We start from the raw sequence: 12,589 nt of genomic DNA on the forward strand, positions 1-12,589 counted from the left end.
CGCCATTACAGGTTGTTTTTGAATTTATACATTACACAAAGAGTAATTATGTTAATGTAAAATCATGTTGATGATGATGGTGGTGGTGGTGGTGATAAGATCAAGCAGCAGATGTATGAACATAAATCTTGCTCCTTTGTTTTTAAACAACAGATGTGCTAAATGGAAGCTTTAGTATCTTTTGGGGATCATTTTGTTAACTCAGTATAAATAATGCTTTATATTTTATTGTCCATTTGAAGATACAGTATATCATAGATGTTCTTCAGAGTGCTGATACTATAGCAGCACTGATATCATCACTTTGTTGGTAACTAATTGAGAAACACGTTAAGTAAGATGTCTTTGAAATGCAAAAGCAAGAGAATGTTTAACAGTAGTGGGTCTTATCAAGCCTTGTAGGTAGTTACCTTGTTTGTTCTCAAGTCTACTGCAGCACAGTAGACTTCAATCTTTTAATATTTAAAGAGGGCTTGTAAAAAAGGTGGAGGCAGACTTTTCAGTAGACCTTGTAGTGATAGGATGGGGGAAATGGTTTTAAGGCACAGAAAGATAGGTTTCAAACTAAACATAAGGAGACATTTTTTGTTATGATGAGGGTGGTGAAGCCCTGGCATAGGTTGCCCAGAGAGGTGGTGAGTGCCCCATCCCTGGAAACGTTCAAGGTCAGGTTGGATTGGGCTTTGAGCAACCTGATCAAATGTCAGATGTCCCTGGTCATTGTAGGGGAGTTGGACTAGATGACCTTTAAAGGTCCAAACCTGTCTACGATCTACAGCTTCTCGAGCTTTCTCAGCTTTGCCCATCTCATGAAAACTTAAAGAAGGTATAGGTTGGACTGGACATGGCACTCCACAGTGCATGGGCATGACACAAAAGCCAGCGGAGGAGTCAGAGATACCTCCCATCTGTTCTTTGCTATGTTCTCTTTGGTAATTCAGTGGGATCATAGGAAACATAGGCTTTCGTCACACATTTACCTTACCGAGCTTTATCCCTTCTGGCAGCCACTTGGAGCATGCCCTAACCATGTGATGCCCCAGGGCTGGAGACCCCCTCAAGCCCACAGCATCTGTCCTCTGTATAAAGTACTTCGGATTTTCTGGTCTGGGAAGGGAGAGGTTGGGGGTTAGGCAGTAGATGATGAAGAAGGAAGGGCTCAATAGTGAAATGTATGTCAGAGGTGAGATTAAATCTCAACAGTGAAATGTGTGTCAGAGGTGAGATCAAATTTGATTTCAGAGGTGAAATCAAATCAGCTGCTGTGATTCCTTTGTATAAAACATCTAAATGCTAAGAGAGAAGAGAAGGGAAGAGGTAGGGCACCACCAGGGCCTTTCTATATATGCTGTAGGAAGAAAATTCACATTGTTTGGCACCAGCTGTGCTAGGCATAGCTCAAAGTCAAGTTTTGCGTTCTGAAACCCAAAGCCACTTTGGAGGTGTCAGTTCATGAGATGGCTGCATAACAGTATGTCAGAGTAATAGATGGTACCTTTGCTTTAATAAAAAAACACAGAGGAAATTGTAAAAAACAGGAGGAACTGGTCTTTGAACAGGGTAAGTAGGTCTTCTGTGGTGAACCTTCCTCAACAGTTTGGCTCCATGATATGAAGAAAAAGCAGTGTTTCAGTCCAGGCTGTGATGGATAGACCTAGTTGGAAGGAGTTACAACTGTTACAATACATTATACAATCATCTGTAATTTATAACACGAAGAAAAGATCAAGGATTCATTCCACTAACCTCAAACAATTTATTGATATTAAATCATATTAAGTCACTGTTATTTTCTTGTATTTGGCATTTTCTTCTGGATGTTGATTCTGATCTGCTTTGGCCTCCTGCCAAAAGTACGTCAAGTCACTTCCAAACTACATCTCTCCTATAAAATATGAAATGAGATAATTATATTTCAGAGCAGTGTATAGAAAAAAATATGGGTGTTTAATATAGCTTTAAACAGATACATCATATGAAGTGTTTGATTAGACCATGTACAAATAATATATTCATATATACGTTTCACACATATGGGACATAAAGATAGCTGGGGGAACACAGTAACATGCATGTTGTGAGTCTGAGAGACAAATTCTTATACATTTGCTTAGAATAATGTTTATTTTCAGACTAATGCAAATAATGTCTTCCTATCATGTAACTATGTCAGAGGGAGATAAATCAAGAAAAACTCCACTGAACTCAGACCAAGTCACAGCTGTAAGAACAGGAGTGTGCTTGCATGTTCTGGATTAAGCTATAAACTACCCAGAGTGGTTACATTTTTTATTTAAGATGTACATATAGAGAGGCTGGAAAGTAGTGTCATGGAAAGGGACCTGGGGGTCCTGATTGATGGAAAGTTGAATATGAGTCAGCCATACCCTGGCAGCCAGGAGGGCCTTCTATTACCTGGGGGGCATCAGGCAAAGCATCGCCAGCCAGCCAGTCAATGGAAGAGATTGTCCCTCTCTGCCTGTGGGCTCACTTTAACTGCTGTTTGCAGTTTTGGGCACCACAATATAAGAAAACCAGTAAGTTATTAGAGAGTATCCAAAGGAGGGCCGCAAGGATGGTAAAGGGACTGGAGGGGAAACTGTATGAGGAGTGGCTGAGATCACTTCATCTGTTCAGCCTGGAGAAGAAGAGGCTGAGGGGAGACCTTACTTTGGTCTTCAGCTTCCTCATCAGGGGAATCTGAGGGGCAAGCACTGATCTCTTCTCTCTGATGACCAGTGACAGGACTCAAGGAAACAGCATGAAGATGAGTTAAGGGAGGTTTAGGTTGAATTTTAGGAAAAGGAGTGGTCGGGCACTGGAACAGGCTCCGCAGGGAAGTGGTCACGGCACCAAGCCTGTCTGAGTTCAAGGAATGTTTGGCCAACGCTCTCAGGCACATGGTGCGATTTCTGGGGCATCCTGTGCAGGGACAGGAGTTGGACTTTTGATGAACCTTGTGGGTTCAGCATAACTCAGCATATTCAATGATTCTATGATTTTTGTCTATGAAACACCCTGATGGCTGGCATCCTGAGGGAACAAACAGTAAAAATATTTTGATGAGAACTGTAGGCCATGCTACAGGTTTTCCATAGTTATTTTTTACTGAACTAATCAAAAATTAAGGTTGATCACCCAATTCTCTATCTTTGTTGCTCCCATTGCCCTTCCTCACTTTTACTCAATACAAAGAAAAAATTTACAGTATTCCATGTATAGGAGAGCTGAATTTTTCCTATGCCTGCATTTGGATTATAATTCCTAGAACTACTTTATCTCTCTGTGTGCCTATGTGTGGAAATAAGTTACAAACAAGGATGTCTTACTCTCTTCATTCTTAAAATTTGTTTAATTTTCAAGTATTTTTGAGACATCTGTTTTAAATTTTGTTTGGTGAGTTATTTCACCCTGTCTTAATTTGTTACCTGCTTTCTGTTGGATTTAGTGCCTGCATTTTAATCTACTATTGCATAAAAATATTTATGAACTATCATTTACTATCATTGTGCAACTACACTAAAGATATCTGACTTCAGGGTGCATAAATATAGCTGATAAAATCACTAATTCTTGCAGCTGAACTTGCTAATATGTTAAATATTTTTAGAAAAAAATCACTGAAAATATATCTGCAGCATGTGCCAAAGAGTTCTGGGTGATTCATGTATGATGTGACAGATTTTGGAATATCCCAGCTCAGCCATAGGAAAGAAGCAATTTTCCCAAATGCTAATCAGAGAGCCATGGAATGGTTTGGGTTGGAGGTGGCACAAAAGATCATCTGGCTCCAACCCTCCTGCCATGAGTGGGGACACTTTCCACTAGACCAGGTTGCTCAGAGCACTGTCTAACCCAGCCTTGAACACTTTCAGGTGCACTGCATACTCTGTACTAAATAAGAAAAATGTACACACATGCCTATTAAAGTGAAAACAAAACTAGGAAAGCAGATATCGTCATAGCCACTTTTTGTAAAGCTGCTGCTGGTTTCGTTGACAAGCTCTGCATTGTTCCTCTGTCTTCATTATAACCTGAAAAGTAATCTTAAAGTTTTGTTTAACCAGAATCCAAAACCGTATGCACTCAAAAGACAGGTTTTCTCAGATTGGATAGAAAAAATCTCTAATTTTTCTTTTACCCTTGGAAGCAAACCCTTCAAGGGTTGATGATCACCATGGCAAACCAATTTTTGGTCATTCCTGAATATTTTAAAGGATCTCTGTATGTAGAACCAAGAAATCCATGACATATGTCCTCAGAGGATTAATCAGCATTTTACACAGTCTGAACAAACTCCAACAGGGGACCTCACTAAAGTATCAAGTGAGACAAATGGCTATTGTCTCCAGCTAGATCCCTTGCAGTCTGTAATATTCCTTACCTGCCTCTGAGTAGCAACAGGTATAGTGTTATTCCCTGCAGTCCCTTTCACATCTCAAAAAGACACACTATTCTCTAAAACTGTACAAACTGAATAAATCTCTCAGAGTCTCTTCCATCTGTCTGAATTCCAGTCAGTCAGCATGAAGGAGGGAAATATCCCCATAGTATCAACAAGTTGCTCTAAAAGTAAGTGGGTTGGATCATCAGAAATGAAGGATTAATGAAACTACCTGTACTGGAAATTTATGCTACTGTATAAATACTTACGTGCTAGTACCAGAGTGACCAACACTATCCAAAGGGGATCAATCCCATTCCTATCTCCTTGTGTTATGGGGATTGCAGAACTCTCTCCTTTGACCAGGTTTGTTTGTTTGTTTGTTTGTTTTTTGTGGGTTTGTTTTTTTTTTTCTTTTAGGAATTTCCTCTGACATTTCTGTACAACAGCTTCTTAGAATTATTTTGAAAATGGTAGAACAGTGATGGTCTACCAAGTTCAACTTGAAAAAAGAGAAGATTATTGCAAAGAGGAGTTTCTGCACTAGATGAATAGAAATTTGGCATGAACATCAAAGATAGAATCTCGAAAAATATTGGTTTTTCTAACAACAAAGATGTCACACCGTAAAGTTAGTCTGCAAATAGACCTATCCAGTCTTCCACTCCTTTTTCTGCTGAAAATTCAAATTATTTTCACTTAGATGGGTGCCATTATCACAAGGCTCTTTCTGACCTCACAGGCTGAGTAAATGCTAACCCAGACAGCAATAAGAACAATTTTATCCCCTCGCTACCCTCCAGATTTGCAGCTTCATTTATGTATGTGCGTAGGCACACACATGACCAACAGGTGTGTAAGCAATCCCCTCTCACCCTGAAGTATGTTAATCAAAATCACGCAACAGAAGACCAAAACTTGTGTGTCTTTTCCATTTTAGGAGCAGATACCTTCCGAAACAGCTTTTTAACACTTTTTAATAGAGATATATTTTGTTTATGCAGAGATGTCCAATTATAATGTGCTCAGTATGGGATAGAAAATAAGAAAAAAGCCATTACATTTATTACCTTTTCTTGGAAAAAAACACAGACAACCAAACCTATTTTATTTTGCTGTTATTCTGAAAAGCCTGGCTACTGGGCTTTTGGCTACTGGTTACTGGCTGCTTGGGTGTTTTCTGTATCATTTCCAGAGCTGCCACACCCTGATGCCCATTTTTTTAGTATACAGTGATTGGCTGGTCTCAGCTAAGGCTTACTAATTTTTTCAGGACTTCACCTGGAATTTTAGTGAATCAACTAACAGACGCATGTAACACATTTAATATTAAACCAGAAAACTTTCTTTATCCTACAATCAGAATATGGGTAATGTATTAGTCTTGTAAATTAGATATTAGCCTAAATACTAGTGTTTCTGGAAAATACAGTATACTTGGAGGACATCTGATGCATTAAATCAAAATCTTGTGTCATTTAAGTCTATGAGTACTGAGAAACCTATGCTAGAATTTGACCATGTTAGAGGAAGATAAATTTTCTTCTAGAAGCTATTGTTCCATTGCTGAATTCTTCCTTTATTGCATAGATTTTCTAACACAGAATTAATTTGATTTAACTTTTCAAGGTGTTTTTCTAAACCTTAAAAGTGCACAACCTTTCTCAAGGCAAAGGTAATGCAATCAAGATTAAAAGTAAGAAAACCTATGGCTCATAAAGAATTCATTTTGTGTCTAAATTCTACCACATACACATAATTTACATCTCAATCAAATCAGTCTAACATATCAATGGTACAGCAAACACAAATGCCCTGAGAAAAATCATGGATTTATAAATATAAATTGCCAATTACATTACTAACCCACTTGATCATGTAACATTCCTAATCAAAGCATTTGGCACGAGAACAAAAAATATAAAAGAATCTGTAACACCTTTCAAGAAAAGATAAAAATTACAGCATGATCCAATTTAATATCCTGTAAAACAGATATTCTTAACAATTCAGGCTCGACGCTTACAAGGTCCAGGATGAGCTGTGAAGTTTTCTCTTTCAGGGTAAGTTCACCATTCAGCACTATTTACAGTCAACCGAGGAAACTAATGAAAACATTGAAATAGCACAGATATATTACCATGAACAATTATCATATGGTCCCATAAACTCTATGTTTTATTTTTTGAAAAGCTTTTGCTATTTAATAAGATTTAGGCTCTTACTTTTAATCTCATATTGCAGGAGCAAGAAAAGGCCTGGCCCTGCTCTTGCATATTGAAGTGTTGTCATGGATACACAAGCATGGTCCATCACTTCCACCAGTAAATAAGGTGGAAGGTAAACAAGATTCTCAAAGACTGCTTGGCAGGATTTACTAGCTCTGTAACATTGTTAGCTGCACAGGGTTTGAAATAAGCAAAGGGTTTGTAGCTTTAGAATAACATCCAGGGCAGCATGGGGCAAGCACATGTACTATCACAGAATAACAGAATATTTAGAGCTGGAAGGGATATATCTTCCTTTAGAAAAATCAAAGGGCAAATATTATGCTGTATAACTTCACTTTTAAAATCAGTTAATCATTTCTTTTTCAGAAGACATTTGTAGATTATACAAAGGATCATTTTCCAGTGTGATAGGCAACTTGAGATAGTCACCTGCTAACTGCTTAAACAAATGAATAACATCTTTACATATATGAATAATAAAATGCTGCTTGTTCCTCTTTTAGAAGAAAGGTTGTTTTAATGCCACACCTTGGTGTTTGGTAGTATTGCCATACCCTTTACTGTAACAAAGTCCTCTCTCAACCCGGAGAGTACACAAATCAGTTCAATCTTACCAGTACACCTGTAAACAGTTACAACAGGCTTGAGTTGATTCTAACAAATAAGCATCTTATGCTGATGAAGGAATGTAGATTAAATGCCCTAATCTTCTGTTTGAAGAAGCAAAAGCACAGACAGTTAAGAATGCTACCTTTAGCGGTTTTTTTTTTCCTGCTCTGTAACTTCTTTATCAAAATTCAAAACTTGCACTGAACTCATCACTTGCCTTTGGCTGGAGAGTGCTGTATCTGTTCTTTTATTTTTGGCTCGAAGGTGTTTGGTTTCAGTGAGGGTTAGGGAATAATCCTTATGGATCTGAGCCAAAGCACTTTACCTTGAAGCACAAGTATGTTCCTGCAGAGCTTGGGCGTGTCTGACATCACCAAGAATGGGTACCAAGTTTCTAGCAAACAAACTTCTTCACAGCATTTGAAATTTACTTTCAACAAATATTTTGTTGTTGGCACTCAACTACTACAGTATTTACTGAAAGCAACCGTGGGGAAGAAAAGAGCCCGGGGAAAAAAAATTGATATGGTGAATGGATGTTTGTGGTTCTGACTCTGTGCTTTTATCAGTTACCCTTTGCTACTTAAGAAATGGCACTGAAAATCCCATGTCTTGCTTGTAACAGTCAAGTGAACTCCTTGGAGCACAGACATCCCTCCTCTGCTTGGCAAGCACATGTCACATAGGGACACTCAAGGAAACAAACAAAAAATTATAGCAATTAGTGCAATCTTTTATCTCTTTAATGTATCAGAAGTCATGTTGCAGTTACACCTGTAACCAGTCCAAGTACAGGCTAGGGGATCCGAAAAATACAAATATCTTGGGTTGCTAGCCTATGTTTTAAACACTCTAAACCCCATTTAAAGCAAAAGAAAAAAAACAAACCAGTTAAGGCAGCCACAGTGTGCTTCCAGAAGAAACAGCACCAAATATTGATTTGTTAATTTATTCCCAAATTAAAGCTGAAATAATTACCTTTTTTTTTTTTTTTTTTTTTTTTTTTTTTTAAAAGGAAAAGAAAAGAACGGGAGAATAAAGACCAGTGTGTCTTTCAAGAGATAAAAAAGCATAAAGTTATCCCTCAGAAATCTACCTTCTTAAATTACTGCTTTTCAGGTCTAAATACGGAAAAGATTTCCATTCTTTGTAAAACAACACTACAGTCAGTAAGCAGGCACCACTCCTCCTTCCTCAGACAGCACGTACAGTCTGCAAAGCTACTCTTCAAACTAGGTACCCAGGGCCGAGAGAGTTAATTTAAATTTGATAACAAATGGCTCTGCTTTTGAAATGAATGTAGCCTGGCAACTTCAACTGAGAACCCTGTATAGGGCCTCAATTATGTATGCAGCTTCTCTGAGAAATAGTTTCACACATCTGACCCAAGGCTCACAATACTGTTGCCATGAAATAAAACTGTACATAGGAAATAGTTAATTTCTGTATGATTTCCTCATTTCTGTACTCACCCCACCCCAGGTGCACACATTAAAAGACTGCACAAATTTACTTATTTTGGACAAGGTTTTTGCATTTCTTTTATTGTCTCATCCACTACTATCTAATAAAAATTTAACACATTTCTGTATCAGCATTCAACCTGCATCTTGGGTTTGGAATTTCCAGCCACTCTACCTGGCTACACTGATCAAAACTGCCATGTGAAACCGAGACACAAACAATGGGTTAAATACTCACACCATTTTATTTTATTTTTTCCCTCTCCCCCCTCAAAATGGCTGCTTTGTCTGTGTGCACACAGCAATAGCAAATGTTCCTCTGTTATTGTACAACCAATTTGATGTGTCAAGTATTCATATGCTAATGGAGTTACAGTTTCTCACTTTTTCACAGATAAATTGCAAGGATTGTTATAGACAGTGAAACACAAGAATAAGCAGCTTTTATTTCAGATGTTATAAGTTACTTTCCATTCAAAAAACATGCAACACATGCTATTGACCATTATTGGTTTTATTCATTGCCTGTTTGCCTTCTGTTTTTTTCTCTTAGAATGGTTAGAATATATTTAGCGGATATAGCCAAACTTGATACAAATAATTTAATTTCTTTATTTTGCTTTGCACTTTCGTGATGTGAAGTTAATTTTTGCTCAGTTATCACCAGTAATGCAAGTTGTGCAATGGGCATAGTTACTGTTCCCTCTGGAGCATTTGTAATTTTTTAAAGCTTGCAATAGATGAGATTTGGAGACTGGGATATTTCCATTCATGTGCTAACAAAATATGCTATAGTATGCATGTCCAGAACCCATTACTTAGGAACGTTACTGGTAAAGGATTCCCTATGTATAACACAAAACATGAGCAGAAGAAAGTAATAGCCAACCTGTTTTGTTCTGTTGAAAGATCAATATCTGTTCAAAACCCAAAAATATCAGCAGTTAAGGTTGATAATTTGTGTTTTGTACCTGATGTAAAATAGGACTGTTTTCAGAGGCCATATTTTATAAATATGGAAAAAGTATTTGGCACAGGTAAAATAAACATTTATTAAGCAAAATTTTTTTTAAAAGCGTGAAAATGGATTTACATTTCCAGTAATTGAAGATGTGTGGGTTTATGTGACATAGTCAAGGATTATACTTGTATACTTATTTTGGATGTGACAACTGATTTCTATAATTATGTTGTTACACAGTGAAATCATTAATGTAAGGAAATTCTGAGTTAAATCCATGAGTCCAGATGGAACCCTTAATTTAATTAGCCACTGGCAGATATCTGTGCCACCCCAATGAAGTCTATTTTAAGTAAGTGCAGCCAGCCCAAGGAGGAGAGTGATGTAAGCTAAAAATAATTGCCATATCTGGGAGCTGCGTATGTTGGAACTTTTCCTTGCCTTTGTGGAGGTAGAAGGTAAAATACCAATGCCAGCTAAATGCTCACAACATCAGGTCACTGTAGACATAAAGCAAGAAATTAGACAGTGCAGAAAATAAAATTCTCCCACTGCGGCATCAGCTCATCTGTAACATGTCATCCTGCATATTTATGGCATACATTTAGCCAAAGACTAATTCTACACTGGATAATTTCTTTGAAATAGAAAACAGTTTAAATCCTATCCATACATAACCTGTACAAGCAAGCATTTGCTGTGAGTCTGTGCAGTAAAGCTTGATTTATAAAATACATGAGCTTTCTTATCTTAAATGAGCCCCGTGATCTTGGGGATCAGGTACTTCATGAAGGAAGTTGGAGTTTGGGGATGTAGTTGGTTGGTGTGGTAATTGAAAAAGGATGTTGCATGTAATACTTCAGCCAAAAACATTATATTCACAATCTTGGAAGCTAAAAAGTCACAAGAGAAATTATGATGAAAGGCTTTGCTGACCAGTTGACATGTAAGCCACTCCTCTTCTTCTTCATAGCTAAGTGCAAATCTTCCTCACAAGAGATCAGTGCCCAGTTAACATCCTCAAAAATAAAATGTATGCTTGTGGAAAGATGCATAGGCACATTCAGTTCTCCAAAAGTACAGAGTATCAGAATTAGCTCTCCTGCTCTGTGTGCCCACACTGTCCATTTTATAAAGGCTCTGATGTTGCTGGTGTCCTCCAGGTGTTATCCAAAAAGAGCTATTTTTTGAGACTTCCTTTCACAAAGCAATCGTGCTGATGCACCAGGATGTCAATCTGAAAAACTAATTAACCAGACCACCCATAATCTCGTCTGAGAAGTTCTACAGGTGTCTGAAAACACAATGATCAAAGAACAAAAGAAATGTCACAATGTCAGGGCCCCACTTCTTCTGAGAGGAAAAGGGAGGAAACTGAAGAGAAGAATACATTTGCAATTTTGGTGTCTGGCCATGTTCCAGAGTAGCAGCCACGGAGCTGATCTACACTGCCCTCAGAGGGCTGATGACTCATTACTCATTCCATGCTCTTGCAGTCAAGTGTATAGCTGCTTACTAAAAAGCTTGGTTCTGCAAGCACTTCTGTGCTTGCTTGACTTTAAGTATGCAAGTAATCCTTTTGGGGTGAGCTGTCAGCAACTGATTCTGGGAGCAATGACATTGCCATCATCTCAAGACTAATGTGAAAACAAGAATCAAAATCCCGATGCCTTGAAAACCTGTTTTCACCATATTTTTATCAAGTTTATTCTCAGTCGTCTTCTTTCACAAATTAATTTATTTTTAAGCATCTGATTTTGAAGCAATAGTAGAGGTGGTCAGGGTGGGGAACACAAAATCATGTAAAAAAAAGAGCAAAATGTTAAAATGTTCAACACACAAAAATTTGTCTATTAAAAAAAAAAGAAAATTCTCAGAATACAGGATACTCAAGAGTTTTTCCCCAAGTGAGGAATAGAAAAAATTCAATTAAAATTACAAAATTTACACTAATATGACAATTTTCATCTAAACCATGAGAAAAAAACATTTTCTTTTTAATAGCATACCTTCTTCTACACATCAGTTAAAAAAATAACGCTTGCAAAGCCAAATAAATGGGCATAATAAGAGTCGATTGGTCCTTTAAATAGCAGATACAGCTACTAAGATATGCATTTGGAAATGACAAAATCTACAGTGCTGTGTTGCAGCTGTGTGCAATGAGTTTCTAGTGTTGGAATAGTTACAAAACAATCAGGAAAATATGCAACTCAGTTCTTCTAAAGTGAGCAGAGAATTGGATGATACTGTAGTTCTAAGCATGTTGGAGGATGTTTTGGGGTTTCTGTGTCCCTGTTAGGAAGGGAAGAAAAATGCAGTAGGGATAACAAGAGTGTGGACCTTCTCCTGCACCCCAGAGAAGGTGCTCAAAGGAAGCAGAGGAGTAAAACTCTGATTTACTCCGCTGTGATTCAGTGTCCACTGCACAGCTTTGGGGTAACTTCTGCCTAGAAAAGCCCCACTAAAGAATATTTCTGTGCCTCTGTCTTGAAGCTACAGGAGAAGTGCACTCAATTTCATAACTATTTTAATTATAAAAGGTTGACCTCCTCATAGTTGTTTTCAGCATACATGGAATCAAAGTTTACTTAGAAATGTTAAAGCTGATTGGTAAATAGATAGATAGATAGATAGATAGACAGATAGATAGATAGATAGAGGATGCTAATAAGACAAAAGGCAGCAAGAAGATTAAGGAGAAGAAGATCTATACGAGGTTACAACTAGTGTAATATATATATTTGAGAAATTTTCTTCTTTAGCCTTACCATAGATGTTTTCTGAGCAGCCTTTTTTTTTTTTTTTTTTAGATGAAATGCCATAGTCAATTAAGTTGTAGATAAAGGACAGAAAGTGATGGCCTCACATCTGCCCACACATCAGAGGTTGCAGAAAGGTTCCACCTCCAGGTGTAATTTCTGAAACTCCATGGAAATGG

At 37.6% G+C, this 12,589-nt stretch overlaps 1 long non-coding RNA gene across 2 annotated transcripts; it reads right to left on the reverse strand.

Annotated features, from left to right (window-relative positions):
* Positions 1-1,520: 1,520 nt before the first annotated feature.
* Positions 1,521-5,183, reverse strand: LOC114073818. 2 transcript variants are annotated; one of them, XR_003574399.1, is made up of 3 exons: positions 4,650-5,183; positions 1,747-1,882; positions 1,521-1,654 (listed from the first exon to the last, which is right to left on the reverse strand). It is a non-coding gene; the product is annotated as an uncharacterized LOC114073818 (long non-coding RNA). The 2 variants fall into 2 exon arrangements; XR_003574398.1 differs by having other exon boundaries at positions 1,747-1,885; positions 4,654-5,182.
* Positions 5,184-12,589: the final 7,406 nt, after the last annotated feature.

The sequence above is a fragment of the Empidonax traillii genome, unplaced genomic scaffold (assembly GCF_003031625.1).
Source record: "Empidonax traillii isolate 1590-97213 ecotype Southwest subspecies unplaced genomic scaffold, ASM303162v1 scaffold4:size3804566, whole genome shotgun sequence".
NCBI lineage: Eukaryota > Metazoa > Chordata > Aves > Passeriformes > Tyrannidae > Empidonax > Empidonax traillii.